The 15,718-nt window shown below is 46.1% G+C and overlaps 2 non-coding genes across 2 annotated transcripts; both read left to right on the forward strand.

Moving 5' to 3' along the window:
* Positions 1-11,685: 11,685 nt before the first annotated feature.
* Positions 11,686-11,758, forward strand: Trnak-cuu (transfer RNA lysine (anticodon CUU)). The gene has a single exon. It is a non-coding gene; the product is annotated as a tRNA-Lys (tRNA).
* Positions 11,759-14,284: 2,526 nt separating this feature from the next.
* Trnak-cuu (transfer RNA lysine (anticodon CUU)) lies at positions 14,285-14,357 on the forward strand. The gene has a single exon. It is a non-coding gene; the product is annotated as a tRNA-Lys (tRNA).
* Positions 14,358-15,718: the final 1,361 nt, after the last annotated feature.

Here is a 15,718-nt window from a genome sequence, read left to right on the forward strand (position 1 = left end):
AGAAAACAAGTTTCGACATTATAATTGGAAAAACATATGGGACAACATATCTGACCCCCATCTACCATCCAATGTGCGATCGACGTGGTACCTCGCAGTCAATAGAAAAATCCCAACCAACTCCAAACTGCACGCGATACGTCTGGCACACACACCAAACTGTTCCAGCTGCAATGTCGTCGACACTGCAGAACATCGCTTCGTCTGTGAAGATGTGAAAGACGTGTGGAATCTCTTCAGGCAAAAACTAGCACATGTGCTACGTACGTCACCTAACACAATTTCACCGACACACGTCCTTCTGCCTGATGACGTGCCATATCCTAACACTAAAAGAAGGTCAGCCAACTGGCTCAAAGGACTGACAGTCCATTACATCTCAACGGCTATGACGAAAAATGAAGCAGATTATTGGATGTACCTGATGACAGAACATCTGAAGCTCGAACGACAAATGAAATACAAAGACAACTACGCAAATTTCTTGAACCGAACATTGTCTCACCGACAGAGCTGAAGAACGATCAAACGACATGTTGTTCAACCTCAGAATTCTTTTTTTTTTCCTTTATGAAATTATCTATTAAGCTTCTCATTCATTTTACGCCAACAAGGTGGCTATTTCGTTTACCCTTCGCCCTCGTGTCGCAGCACTAATAGGTTGCTGACACACCCATGAGAAGCCATCAGGCTGAAGTAAGCCTGGCTCTAATATAAAAATCGCTCCCACTCAATGATGGAAGAATGTAGCGGAACTATTTCCTTTCCATAACCCCAAAAGAAGGGATTTTATTTACTTGTATACATTTACTTCGTTACTCACCTATCTCATTTGGACCAAACATAGCACAGAAGCTAGCCGAAGAAGGCACAAATGGCGAGCGGAAGGACGGGCTGTAGGGGAGGAAGGAGGCCTCCAAAAAATAAAAAAAGTAAAAAAAAATGAAAAGAAAAAAAAAGTCGGTAGAGTGTGAGACTCTGAATCCAAGGGTTGTGGGTTCGAGCCCCACGCTGGGCGGAACGGAATTTTGTTCCGCTACAGATGTAAATTACTGTTTTTCTGATTAACGTGATGTAATGTAAATAGCAACTTTAAACTTTGCCTACGTCTCTATAAGTCGCATGGAAACTGTATATGAAGGTGAAGGTGATTTTGTAGACATGTGTGAAAGACATGTTCTGAAATGCAAGTGTTGTTGTTTGGAGAGCACATCGGTTATGTGTCAGATGTGTAGCCAAGCAGTAATGGGTCGCCATAGCTGCAAATATTAGAAGCTAATATGAAGTGTTGTCAGCTGAAGTCTGATGATGCAGGCGACCGTAAGGCCAAAGTACGCATGAGTGCCGCTTGGCCGCGCCTCTTTATCTCAGTGGTGTTTTCGCTCTCGCCTGTGTCGGTCGCGTGCTGTTTGGTGAATGTGCGCATTGCTACGTTGTTTGATTGTGGCGTGATGAATTGCATTCGACTATAATGGATCAACTTATACGGAAAGACACGTTGAAATTGAGTTTTGACCCTCATTATGCACGACCCAAATCCTTTGAGGTTGAGTTAGTTATTAGAGACATCATGAAAATAACTATTGATGATACGATTGGCATTCACCTATCTATCGTCAGCAGTACGGTGTACCTCAAATTGTTGAATCCCGAGAAATGCGAGCAGGTCGTTCAATCTTGTGGAGGAGTGTTGAAGTTCAACCATTCTGACGGCAATGTTGATGATGTCAGAATTTCGCTTGCTGGTCTCGGAGTTAGAACTGTTCGCATATTTGAATTACCCTTTGAAATTTCCGCTGACCAGATTAATGCCAGATTGAGGGAGTATGGAACAGTCATCAGCAATACGGCAGAAAAGTGGTCGACTATGCATATTTTCCCGGTGCTAAACGGTGTCCGTCAGGTGAAGATAGATATGTTAAAGCACATTCCGTCCTACATCACTGTGTGTGGCTACAGGGCCATAGTGATTTATGACGGGCAGCCTAGAACTTGTGCGGGATGTGGGTCCACAGAACATATCCGTGCTCAGTGTATCCAACGACGCGTGGCGCAAATACCGGCCGGTGAGCGTGAGTTGCGCGGCCCGACGTCTACGTTGCCATTATCATACGTCGCCGCCACTCGGGCTAATGTCACCTCGGAACCTAGTTTAGATGTTTCGCTAGAGGGTTTGCGCGCAGTGCCCGAAGGCGTTACACCGATGGAAGCGAACGATGTACCGAATGTTCCTTCTTCACACACCCAGAAGGAGGGCAATACTCACTCGCAGATGGGGCACCCACCGGACACCGAAAGTATTCCGGTGGGCGTACCGGTTCGACACGACAAGTCCGACGTGGACCGGATGGAGTCGAACGAGATGGCTGTCCACCAGCCCCCGCCGTCTCCCAAATCTCAGAAGAAACGCCGGCTAGCACATCAAGGGGCAGAAGCAAAGGCGCCAATATTGCGTGAAAAGGCGAACCACGTCAGACAGAAACTGACCGAAGTAACTGACCCACCGTCGTCGGCAACCAGCAAAACGGCAAAAAAATCTCGAACGAACGAATCGGACACTGATCACGGACGATCGCCCTCAGGGGACCCTGCGGTGGCCGATTCATTGGATCCGAACACTATGCCTGAATGTTCCAAGCTCTCGGATTGCGATATGAACGCAGACCAGTTCGTGTGCGATTGGTCAGATGACGTTGAAGAGGGTGGTCGGGAAGAAGATTTAGTACGGGATCGGCGCGGTATAGAGAATCCGTCATCAGAAGCTCAAGCAGATGTGTCCCACCAGCAACAAACGGCTACCGCCGGCGTCGGTGCAGTGGCTGATGACGCGGACTTCTTTTAGATGATGTTCGCCATGAACTTGAATAGTAGGCATATTGTCACCTAGACCTCTGTTCTCATGACGTCCTTGCAAGCTTACCGCATTGCGACACTGAACATCAATAAGATCAGTAGCCCACTCAACTTAAAAAACCTTCAAGATTTTCTCTATGCCGCTGATATTGATCTCATTATGCTGCAGGAAGTGACCAATATTAACCTTGACCGTATCACAGGTTACAATGCCGTCGTTAATCCTGGAAATGGTACAGAACTAGGGACCGCGATCATGGCTAAGGAAGGGATAGTGATGTCACATATCGAACGCCTGGCGAATAGCAGAGGTATAGCGACTACTATCGATACTACCAGATTTATTAATCTCTACGCCCCTTCCGGTTCTGGGAGACGACGACAGAGAGCAGAGTTTTTTAAAGATGGCATTGTGCCACTTTTCACACCACCTTCAGACCAACTTATATTCGCTGGTGATTTTAACTGTGTACTCAGTCCCAAAGACCAGACACCAAATTTCAATCCGTCCGCCGAGCTTCGCGCCATCATTGAAGAGTTAAATTTAATAGACACATGGGAGCATAGACACGGTGACAGGCCCGGATTCACATTCGTTACTGGTCACTCAGCTACCCGCGTCGATAGAATCTACGCATCAGCAAATATGAGGGAACATGTTTTGCAGTCAGAGCTATGGCCGACTGTCTTTACAGATCATGTGGCATATATATGTACCGTCAATTTAGCCAAACAAGGGACGTACAGGGCAAGGGGACCCTGGAAACTAAATGTAGCGCATTTAACAGAACCCGAGTGTCACACAGTCTTCCGCAACACGTGGGCAGAATGCGAACGAAAGTTTCCCGCGTGGGTAAAATGTGCAAAACCCGCCTTAACAAAAGCGATGAAGAATTATTCCAGAGATCGATGTGCCTGGCAGAAGCAAACCCTGGAATTCTACTTTCAGTGTTTAAGGGATTTATATCGAGAAGATGCAACGGTAATAGCAAATCGTATGCATATTAAACGAATACTGGCTACGATTTTAACCCTCAAACGGAAGCAATTGGAAGGCTGTAAAGTCAGGACACGTCTGCAAAACGCCGTACAGGACGAAACGACATCAATGTATCATGTTATTCGCGAACAGAAAAGGGGGCACAGAAAGATATTGACAGAACTGCACACTGCAGATGGCCGACACTTACACCACCAGCGCAACATACGAGACGAGATTTATAAACATTTCACAGCACAGTTAACGGAACACCCGGTGGATATAGCCACGCAGCAAGCCCTCATGGCACGCCGTTTTGCGACATTGAGCACGGAAGAAGCAGACGGCCTCGCTGCAGTAATAACTGACGATGAAGTAGCGGACGCCATTCGAGGGAGCCCACAGAATAAATCGCCTGGCCCCGACGGATTACCGGCCGAGTTTTATAGAACTTTTCGACACCATTTAGTTCCAAAGATGACCATGGTCTGTAATGATATCCTAAACGCTGGAGATGATATCTTAAGGGAATACTGTGAGGGCATAGTGGTATTGGTCCCCAAAACCCCAGCGGGCAAGACAGTCGACAATCTCCGACCGATTACATTACTTAATACGGATTATAAGATATTCGCGCGGGTCATGATGCAGCGATTCAGTACGGTACTCAGTACTGTCACGGGGGCCTATCAAACGAGCGCTGGGAAAACTAGAAACATCCAGCAGACGTTAAGCGAATATAGAGATATCATAGCTACAGCCGCCGCTTGTGACATCCGATGCGCTTTAGTCTCGCTAGATTTTGAAAAAGCATTCGATAAAGTCACTCACTCCTATCTTCTGTGCGCGATGGCAGCAATGAATTTTCCACGGAAAGTTATTGACACTGTTACACTCCTGCTGAGAAACGGAACATCCAAGATCTGTCTCAACGGACAACTAAGTAAACCTATTTCCATCACTAGGTCGGTCCGACAAGGTTGCCCGATGTCAATGGCTTTGTTTGCAGTTGCTCTTGAACCCTTGCTGTTCTCCCTGACGCAAGACCTTCCGGGATTACGTATACATGGCCAGAAGATTGTCTGCCAGGCATTTGCGGATGACGTCAGTTTCGTGGTGACGAACGATGAAGACTTAGAACGCGCGTTTCAGCTGATAAACACTTATGAAGCCGCCTCAGGAGCGAAAGTCAACTGTAAAAAGTCTGGCGTTATGCCACTTGGTAGGGGACTAGAACTTGTCAATAGCCGTTCACTAAAAAGGATGGCAACTTTTAAATGTCTCGGCATTGAATACACGCGCAGCATCAGCTGCACGGCTGCTCTTAACTATAGGAGATTGTTGGCACAAATTCGGGCCGGCATACGGCAACATCATTTGCGAAATATCAACGCCATGCAAAGAGAGCTTTTAGTCAATACTTACATCGTTTCAAAAGTCAATTATGTCGCGCAAATCCTCCCAATACCAAAAGTCATAGCACAACGCATGCTTGCGGCGCTCGGCCACTTTGTCAGTAGGGGACAAATTTTCAAAGTCGCATTTGAAACCTTGACGCTCCCCATGGGAAAGGGCGGCCTCAATCTGACTGATGTTTACCACAAAGCGAAAGCATTATATATCAGCAACGTGTATAAACAATGGCAATGAACACCACATTCCTTAATGGCCCTTCTTCTCCATGAAATCGCACTAGCCAGCATGACGCCTCCTGTCAACGTAAGTCACATCCCGACTGCATTATGCCACTTTAGTAATTTTTTCCTAGACTACAGCTTTGTTCAATGCACCATACCTGAGAATGATCTTTACAGGGTCAGAGCGCTTTACAGCTGCCTGACGGACAGTAAATCGCGGAACAGAATAGAAGTAAAGTATAAAGACTGCAATTGGGCAAAGATCTGGGAAAACATTCACGACGCACACTTACCATCGCAGGTGCGGTCTACGTGGTACGTGGCGGTCAATAGGATCATACCGACAAATTCAAAGCTACACATGATTCACTTGTCCGACACTCCGAATTGCGTTCACTGTACTTTACTAGATACCATTGAACATCGCTTTCTATGCGACGATGTGAAGGACATCTGGATTCTCTTTGCACGGAAGCTCTCAAGTATGCTGCGTACTGCACCTAAGATGATTACTCCAGCTGGACTCCTCACTCCCGATGCCGTTCCATACCCCCCCGCAAAACGACGAGCAGTCAATTGGCGTCAAGGTCAGACGGTGTATTATATATTATCGGCGCCAGAAAAAAATAAAGTAGACTATTGGTTATACCTACTAACTCAACACCAGAAACTTCAACGAATAGACAAATATAGAGAAAAGTATGCGTCCTTCCTACTCCGAACATTACCGTAGAGAGATATTCATCCAGGGCGACGTTTGCAGTACGAAAATACTGCTGGATGGCCCCTTCAGAATTATAATGGCCGCAATTAGGATTCGGATTGCGGGAATCGAACGGTCACGAATATGCGACGGACCGCCCCGACAGTGGTGACACTTTGGGGGGCGATACCTCTCCTGTCGACAGTAATACGAGACTGTTCTACAGGAACCCCGTGGAATTTCGGAGATCTAATACTCACATTACACTTATTCTTTTCTTACTTATTTAGGAAGATTCGTTTATTTGCAAAGAAGAGGTGTTTCTTTTATGTTTGAATCTCCCATACAAGAGGAGAAGAAGATTTGTTCCTTCATACTGCGGAAGACTCCAGCACCCTCCAGTTTATTTTCACATATGCAGTCTTCCTTGGACGTTGTGATGACTCACATTCTCGCAGAAGAGTTAATTTGTTTAATCCCCACATGCAATATAGTGGTTTAACCAAATATCCAAATGCATACTGAGGAGCATTAAACTGTCACACGAATATTATTTAATATAAACGGTGATTTTTTTTTTATGGCGGAGAAGCCGAGCCGATGAAGGCAATTTTGGCGAGCGTGAGGACGGGCTAGAAGGAGTGGCTGGAGGACCGACACAACAAAAAAAATAATAAATAAATAAATAAATAAATAAATAAACAAATAAAAAGTGGTAGAGCACTGGTGTAGTAAACCAGGGGTCGTAAATTCCATCCTCAGAGGTGGAAGACGAATTTTGGAAATCAGTTTCGCGTCGTGGCCGTATAGCAAACAGTATCTGTGATGACGAACAATTAGCGACAGGCGTTTTTTTAAGAATTACTCTCAGATGTGATTAAGGCGAATGGCGCCGATAAAGCATTTGCCAAAGCGGTACAGCATAAGGTGGGACAAGGCAGTCTGAATTACATTTTATAGATGTATTTCTCACATATCTCAGAACCTCTCGCGGTCGTCGTCGCCGCCGCCGATCCCAATTTTCATCACGTCTCCGATGAAATCCTCGATTTCGAAAGAGGTTGGTCGAGCAAATGAATTATCGAAAGTTAACTTCAAAGTATCTATCCTCATAGCTTGTGTCATCACTGATTCATCAACATCATTCCTCACACGCAAGAATAACCGCTGCTAGCGAGCGACCTACCCCGCAGAAGTAAACAAGCCAGACACAGCGCTGACCAAAGACAACCGCACGCCACTACCGCTGCAGGCTGACTATCGCTCCATTAGGCCACACGGTCACTGACGACCAACATTTACATGTATACTACTCATCTCGAAACGCTCACACCCCTGAGGATTTGTGTTTTCGTTCTACACAACCGATGTAGCCATCTAGCTCAGTCGGTACAGCGTCAGACTCCTAATCCCAGGGTCGTGGTTTCGAGCCACATGCTGGTCGTTACGGAATTTTGTTCCGCTGCAGATGTAAATTACCGTTTTTCTGATTAACGAGATTTCATGGACATAGCAACTTTAAACTTTGCCTACGTCTCTGTCAGTCGCAAGAAAACTGTATTTGAAGGTGAAGGTGATTATGTAGACATGTGTGAAAGACACGTTCTGAAATGCAAGTGTTGTTGTTTGGAGAGCACATGGGTTACGTGTCAGATGTGTAGCCAAGCAGTAATGGGTCGCCATAGCTGCAAATATTAGCCGGTAATATGAAGTGTTGTCAGATGAAGTCTGATGATGCAGACGACGGTAAGGACGAAGAACCCAAGAGTACCGCTAGGTCGCGCCCCTGTAGCTCATGGTAGAGCACTGGTCTGATAAACCACTGGTCGTAAGTTCCATTTTCACAGGAGATAGATGAAATTTGGAAATCAGTTGCGCGTCGTGGCCGTATAGCAAACAGTACCTGTGATGACGAAGAATTAGCGACAGGCGTTTTTTTAAGAATTACTCTCAGATGTGATTAAGGCGAAAGGCGCAGATAAAGCATTTTCCAAAGCGGTACAGTATAAGGTGGGACAAGGCAGTCTGAATTACATTTTATAGATGTATTTCTCACATATCTCAGAGCCTCTCGCGGTCGTCGTCGTCGTCGTCGTCGTCGTCGTCGTCGTCGCCGCCGCTGCCGCTTCTGCAGAAGTAGCAAATGGCCATCGTAGCAAATGCGGCGAGGGACGCCCTGCCTTCGATTCCGAATGCACAAAGTGTGTGGTCTTGTTTCTCAGTCTATATTTGGTCGGTCTCGTCAGAGGTTGAATGTAACGAATGGGTGGGAAAGAGCAAGGAGCAGCGGCTGTGTAGAACGAAAACACAAATCCTCAGGGGTGTGAGCGTTTCGAGATGAGTCGTATACATGTAAATGTTGGTCGTCAGTGACCGTGTGGCCTAATGGATAAGGCATCGGACTTCGGATCTGAAGATTACAGGTTCGAATGCTGTCACGCTCTTTTTTTTCCAGTTCTGAAAAAGAAACATACCGTTTTAATGTAGCAATTGAGCAGTACGAAACCGTCTGAATGTTGCTGTTGACCATTTTTTGCTTGGAGATGCTCTTGAGCTTGGAACACACACAACAAGACGGGTGTTAACTAGCGAAATGGTCGGCAGAGTGCCGACACAGCGAGTTTTGACAATCACTTGCACATCTAAAACAACGTCGGAAAGTAACTCGTTCGGCTGTTGAGTCACATAAAGTATGTGTGTTAATTTTGACGCCACTAGCTCTGCATGTTGTCATGCATTTTCTTTACCTCTCAGAAATGATTATGACATAAAAGTGAAGTACGTGACGAGTGTGACGTTAGGAAAAAATTAGGGAGCATGGAGAGATTCTGTATGGGACCACCCAACCCAAACGAGTACTGTGTGACGTGCTACCCGGCAGGTATTCACCGAGGTAGCCGGCTAGCTTAGTCGGTAGAGCGTCAGACTCTTAATCCCAGGGTCGTGGGTTCGAGCCACACGCTGGGTGGAATAGGATTTTGTTCCGCTGCAGATGTAAATTACCGTTTTTCTGATTAACGAGATTTAATGGAAATAGCAACTTTAAACTTTGCCTACGTCTCTGTCAGTCGCAAGGAAACTGTATTTGAAGGTGAAGGTGATTTTGTAGACATGTGTGAAAGACATGTTCTGAAATGCAAGTGTTGTTGTTTGGAGAGCACATCGGTTACGTGACAGATGTGTAGCCAAGCAGTAATTTGTCGCCATAGCTGCAAATATTAGCCGGTAATATGAAGTGTTGTCAGATGAAGTCTGATGATGCAGACGACCGTAAGGACGAAGTAACCAAGACTACCGCTAGGCCGCGCCTCTGTAGCTCAGTGGTAGAGCACTGGTCTGATAAACCAGTGGTCATAAGTTCCATTTTCAAAGGAGATAGATGAATTTTGGAAATCAGTTGCGCGTCGTGGCCGTATAGCAAACAGTATCTGTGATGACGAACAATTAGCGACAGGCGTTTTTTTAAGAATTACTCTCAAATGTGATTAAGGCGAATGGCGCCGATAAAGCATTTGCCAAAGCGGTACAGCATACGGTGGGACAAGGCAGTCTGAATTACATTTTATAGATGTATTTCTCACATATCTCAGAGCCTCTCGCGGTCGTCGTCGCCGCCGCCGATCACAATTTTCATCACGTCTCCGATGAAATCCTCGATTTCGAAAGAGGTTGGTCGAGCAAATGAATTATCGAAAGTTAACTTCAAAGTATCTATCCTCATAGCTTGTGTCATCACTGATTCATCAACATCATTCCTCACACGCAAGAATAACCGCTGCTAGCGAGCGACTTACCCCGCAGAAGTAAACAAGCCAGACACAGCGCTGACCAAAGACAACCGCACGCCACGACCGCTGCAGGCAGACTATCGCTCCATTAGGCCACACGGTCACTGACGACCAACATTTTCATGTATACGACTCATCTCGAAACGCTCACACCCCTGAGGATTTGTGTTTTCGTTCTACACAACCGAGGTAGCCGGCTAGCTCAGTCGGTACAGCGTCAGACCCCTAATCCCAGGGTCGTGGTTTCGAGCCACGTGCTGGTCGTTACGGAATTTTGTTCCGCTGCAGATGTAAATTACCGTTTTTCTGATTAACGAGAATTAATGGAAATAGCAACTTTAAACTTTGCCTACGTCTCTGTCAGTCGCAAGGAAACTGTATTTGAAGGTGAAGGTGATGTTGTAGACATGTGTGTAAGACACGTTCTGAAATGCAAGTGTTGTTGTTTGGAGAGCACATCGGTTACGTGTCAGATGTGTAGCCAAGCAGTAATGGGTCGCCATAGCTGCAAATATTAGCCGGTAATATGAAGTGTTGTCAGATGAAGTCTGATGATGCAGACGACGGTAAGGACGAAGAACCCAAGAGTACCGCTAGGTCGCGCCTCTGTAGCTCAGTGGTAGAGCACTGGTCTGATAAACCAGTGGTCGTAAGTTCCATTTTCACAGGAGATAGATGAAATTTGGAAATCAGTTGCGCGTCGTGGCCGTATAGCAAACAGTATCTGTGATGACGAACAATTAGCGACAGGCGTTTTTTTAAGAATTACTCTCAGAAGTGATTAAGGCGAAAGGCGCAGATAAAGCATCTGCCAAAGCGGTACAGTATAAGGTGGGACAAGGCAGTCTGAATTACATTTTATAGATGTATTTCTCACATATCTCAGAGCCTCTCGCGGTCGTCGTCGTCGTCGTCGTCGTCGTCGTCGTCGTCGTCGTCGTCGCCGCCGCTGCCGCTTCTGCAGAAGTAGCAAATGGCCATCGTAGCAAATGCGGCGAGGGACGCCCTGCCTTCGATTCCGAATGCACAAAGTGTGTGGTCTTGTTTCTCAGTCTATATTTGGTCGGTCTCGTCAGAGGTTGAATGCAACGAATGGGTGGGAAAGAGCAAGGGGCAGCGGCTGTGTAGAACGAAAACACAAATCCTCAGGGGTGTGAGCGTTTCGAGATGAGTCGTATACATGTAAATATTGGTCGTCAGTGACCGTGTGGCCTAATGGATAAAGCGTCGGACTTCGGATCTGAAAATTACAGGTTCGAATGCTGTCACGCTCTTCTTTTTCCAGTTCTGAAAACGAAACATATCGTTTTAATGTAGCAATTGAGCAGTACGAAACCGCCTGAATGTTGCTGTTGACCATTTTTTGCTTGGAGATGCTCTTGAGCTTGAAACACACACAACAAGACGGGTGTTAACTAGCGAAATGGTCGGCAGAGTGCCGACACAGCGAGTTTTGACAATCACTTGCACATCTAAAACAACGTCGGAAAGTAACTCGTTCGGCTGTTGAGTCACATAAAGTATGTGTGTTAATTTTGACGCCACTAGCTCTGCATGTTGTCATGCATTTTCTTTACCTCTCAGAAATGATTATGACATAAAAGTGAAGTACGTGACGAGTGTGACGTTAGGAAAACATTAGGGAGCATGGAGAGATTCTGTATGGGACCACCCAACCCAAACGAGTACTGTGTGACGTGCTACCCGTCAGGTATTCACCGAGGTAGCCGGCTAGCTTAGTCGGTAGAGCGAGAGACTCTTAATCCCAGGGTCGTGGGTTCGAGCCACACGCTGGCTGGAATAGGATTTTGTTCCGCTGCAGATGTAAATTTTCGTTTTTCTGATTAACGAGATTTAATGGAAATATCAACTTTAAACTTTGCCTACGTCTCTGTCAGTCGCAAGGAAACTGTATTTGAAGGTGAAGGTGTTTTGTAGACATGTGTGAAAGACACGTTCTGAAATGCAAGTGTTGTTGTTTGGAGAGCACATCGGTTACGTGTCAGATGTGTAGCCAAGCAGTAATGGGTCGCCATAGCTGCAAATATTAGCCGGTAATATGAAGTGTTGTCAGATGAAGTCTGATGATGTAGACGACCGTAAGGACGAAGTAACCAAGACTACCGCTAGGCCGCGCCTCTTTAGCTCAGTGGTAGAGCACTGGTCTGATAAACCAGTGGTCATAAGTTCCATTTTCAAAGGAGATAGATGAATTTTGGAAATCAGTTGCGCGTCGTGGCCGTATAGCAAACAGTATCTGTGATGACGAACAATTAGCGACAGGCGTTTTTTTAAGAATTACTCTCAAATGTGATTAAGGCGAATGGCGCCGATAAAGCATTTGCCAAAGCGGTACAGCATACGGTGGGACAAGGCAGTCTGAATTACATTTTATAGATGTATTTCTCACATATCTCAGAGCCTCTCGCGGTCGTCGTCGCCGCCGCCGATCACAATTTTCATCACGTCTCCGATGAAATCCTCGATTTCGAAAGAGGTTGGTCGAGCAAATGAATTATCGAAAGTTAACTTCAAAGTATCTATCCTCATAGCTTGTGTCATCACTGATTCATCAACATCATTCCTCACACGCAAGAATAACCGCTGCTAGCGAGCGACTTACCCCGCAGAAGTAAACAAGCCAGACACAGCGCTGACCAAAGACAACCGCACGCCACGACCGCTGCAGGCAGACTATCGCTCCATTAGGCCACACGGTCACTGACGACCAACATTTTCATGTATACGACTCATCTCGAAACGCTCACACCCCTGAGGATTTGTGTTTTCGTTCTACACAACCGAGGTAGCCGGCTAGCTCAGTCGGTACAGCGTCAGACCCCTAATCCCAGGGTCGTGGTTTCGAGCCACGTGCTGGTCGTTACGGAATTTTGTTCCGCTGCAGATGTAAATTACCGTTTTTCTGATTAACGAGAATTAATGGAAATAGCATCTTTAAACTTTGCCTACGTCTCTGTCAGTCGCAAGGAAACTGTATTTGAAGGTGAAGGTGATATTGTAGACATGTGTGTAAGACACGTTCTGAAATGCAAGTGTTGTTGTTTGGAGAGCACATCGGTTACGTGCCAGATGTGTAGCCAAGCAGTAATGGGTCGCCATAGCTGCAAATATTAGCCGGTAATATGAAGTGTTGTCAGATGAAGTCTGATGATGCAGACGACGGTAAGGACGAAGAACCCAAGAGTACCGCTAGGTCGCGCCTCTGTAGCTCAGTGGTAGAGCACTGGTCTGATAAACCAGTGGTCGTAAGTTCCATTTTCACAGGAGATAGATGAAATTTGGAAATCAGTTGCGCGTCGTGGCCGTATAGCAAACAGTATCTGTGATGACGAACAATTAGCGACAGGCGTTTTTTTAAGAATTACTCTCAGAAGTGATTAAGGCGAAAGGCGCAGATAAAGCATCTGCCAAAGCGGTACAGTATAAGGTGGGACAAGGCAGTCTGAATTACATTTTATAGATGTATTTCTCACATATCTCAGAGCCTCTCGCGGTCGTCGTCGTCGTCGTCGTCGTCGTCGCCGCCGCTGCCGCTTCTGCAGAAGTAGCAAATGGCCATCGTAGCAAATGCGGCGAGGGACGCCCTGCCTTCGATTCCGAATGCACAAAGTGTGTGGTCTTGTTTCTCAGTCTATATTTGGTCGGTCTCGTCAGAGGTTGAATGCAACGAATGGGTGGGAAAGAGCAAGGGGCAGCGGCTGTGTAGAACGAAAACACAAATCCTCAGGGGTGTGAGCGTTTCGAGATGAGTCGTATACATGTAAATGTTGGTCGTCAGTGACCGTGTGGCCTAATGGATAAAGCGTCGGACTTCGGATCTGAAGATTACAGGTTCGAATGCTGTCACGCTCTTCTTTTTCCAGTTCTGAAAACGAAACATATCGTTTTAATGTAGCAATTGAGCAGTACGAAACCGCCTGAATGTTGCTGTTGACCATTTTTTGCTTGGAGATGCTCTTGAGCTTGAAACACACACAACAAGACGGGTGTTAACTAGCGAAATGGTCGGCAGAGTGCCGACACAGCGAGTTTTGACAATCACTTGCACATCTAAAACAACGTCGGAAAGTAACTCGTTCGGCTGTTGAGTCACATAAAGTATGTGTGTTAATTTTGACGCCACTAGCTCTGCATGTTGTCATGCATTTTCTTTACCTCTCAGAAATGATTATGACATAAAAGTGAAGTACGTGACGAGTGTGACGTTAGGAAAACATTAGGGAGCATGGAGAGATTCTGTATGGGACCACCCAACCCAAACGAGTACTGTGTGACGTGCTACCCGGCAGGTATTCAACGAGGTAGCCGGCTAGCTTAGTCGGTAGAGCGAGAGACTCTTAATCCCAGGGTCGTGGGTTCGAGCCACACGCTGGCTGGAATAGGATTTTGTTCCGCTGCAGATGTAAATTTTCGTTTTTCTGATTAACGAGATTTAATGGAAATATCAACTTTAAACTTTGCCTACGTCTCTGTCAGTCGCAAGGAAACTGTATTTGAAGGTGAAGGTGATTTTGTAGACATGTGTGAAAGACACGTTCTGAAATGCAAGTGTTGTTGTTTGGAGAGCACATCGGTTACGTGTCAGATGTGTAGCCAAGCAGTAATGGGTCGCCATAGCTGCAAATATTAGCCGGTAATATGAAGTGTTGTCAGATGAAGTCTGATGATGCAGACGACCGTAAGGACGAAGTACCCAAGAGTACCGCTAGGCCGCGCCTCTTTAGCTCAGTGGTAGAGCACTGGTCTGATAAACCAGTGGTCGTAAGTTCCATTTTCACAGGAGATAGATGAATTTTGGAAATCAGTTGCGCGTCGTGGCCGTATAGCAAACAGTATCTGTGATGACGAACAATTAGCGACAGGCGTTTTTTTAAGAATTACTCTCAGATGTGATTAAGGCGAATGGCGCCGATAAAGCATTTGCCAAAGCGGTACAGCGTAAGGTGGGACAAGGCAGTCTGAATTACATTTTATAGATGTATTTCTCACATATCTCAGAGCCTCTCGCGGTCGTCGTCGCCGCCGCCGATCCCAATTTTCATCACGTCTCCGATGAAATCCTCGATTTCGAAAGAGGTTGGTCGAGCAAATGAATTATCGAAAGTTAACTTCAAAGTATCTATCCTCATAGCTTGTGTCATCACTGATTCATCAACATCATTCCTCACACGCAAGAATAACCGCTGCTAGCGAGCGACTTACCCCGCAGAAGTAAACAAGCCAGACACAGCGCTGACCAAAGACAACCGCACGCCACGACCGCTGCAGGCAGACTATCGCTCCATTAGGCCACACGGTCACTGACGACCAACATTTACATGTATACGACTCATCTCGAAACGCTCACACCCCTGAGGATTTGTGTTTTCGTTCTACACAACCGAGGTAGCCGGCTAGCTCAGTCGGTACAGCGTCAGACTCCTAATCCCAGGGTCGTGGTTTCGAGCCACATGCTGGTCGTTACGGAATTTTGTTCCGCTGCAGATGTAAATTACCGTTTTTCTGATTAACGAGAATTAATGGAAATAGCAACTTTAAACTTTGCCTACGTCTCTGGCAGTCGCAAGGAAACTGTATTTGAAGGTGAAGGTGATATTGTAGACATGTGTGTAAGACACGTTCTGAAATGCAAGTGTTGTTGTTTGGAGAGCACATCGGTTACGTGTCAGATGTGTAGCCAAGCAGTAATGGGTCGCCATAGCTGCAAATATTAGCCGGTAATATGAAGTGTTGTCAG

Source organism: Schistocerca gregaria, unplaced genomic scaffold (genome assembly GCF_023897955.1).
Source record: "Schistocerca gregaria isolate iqSchGreg1 unplaced genomic scaffold, iqSchGreg1.2 ptg000361l, whole genome shotgun sequence".
Lineage (NCBI taxonomy): Eukaryota > Metazoa > Arthropoda > Insecta > Orthoptera > Acrididae > Schistocerca > Schistocerca gregaria.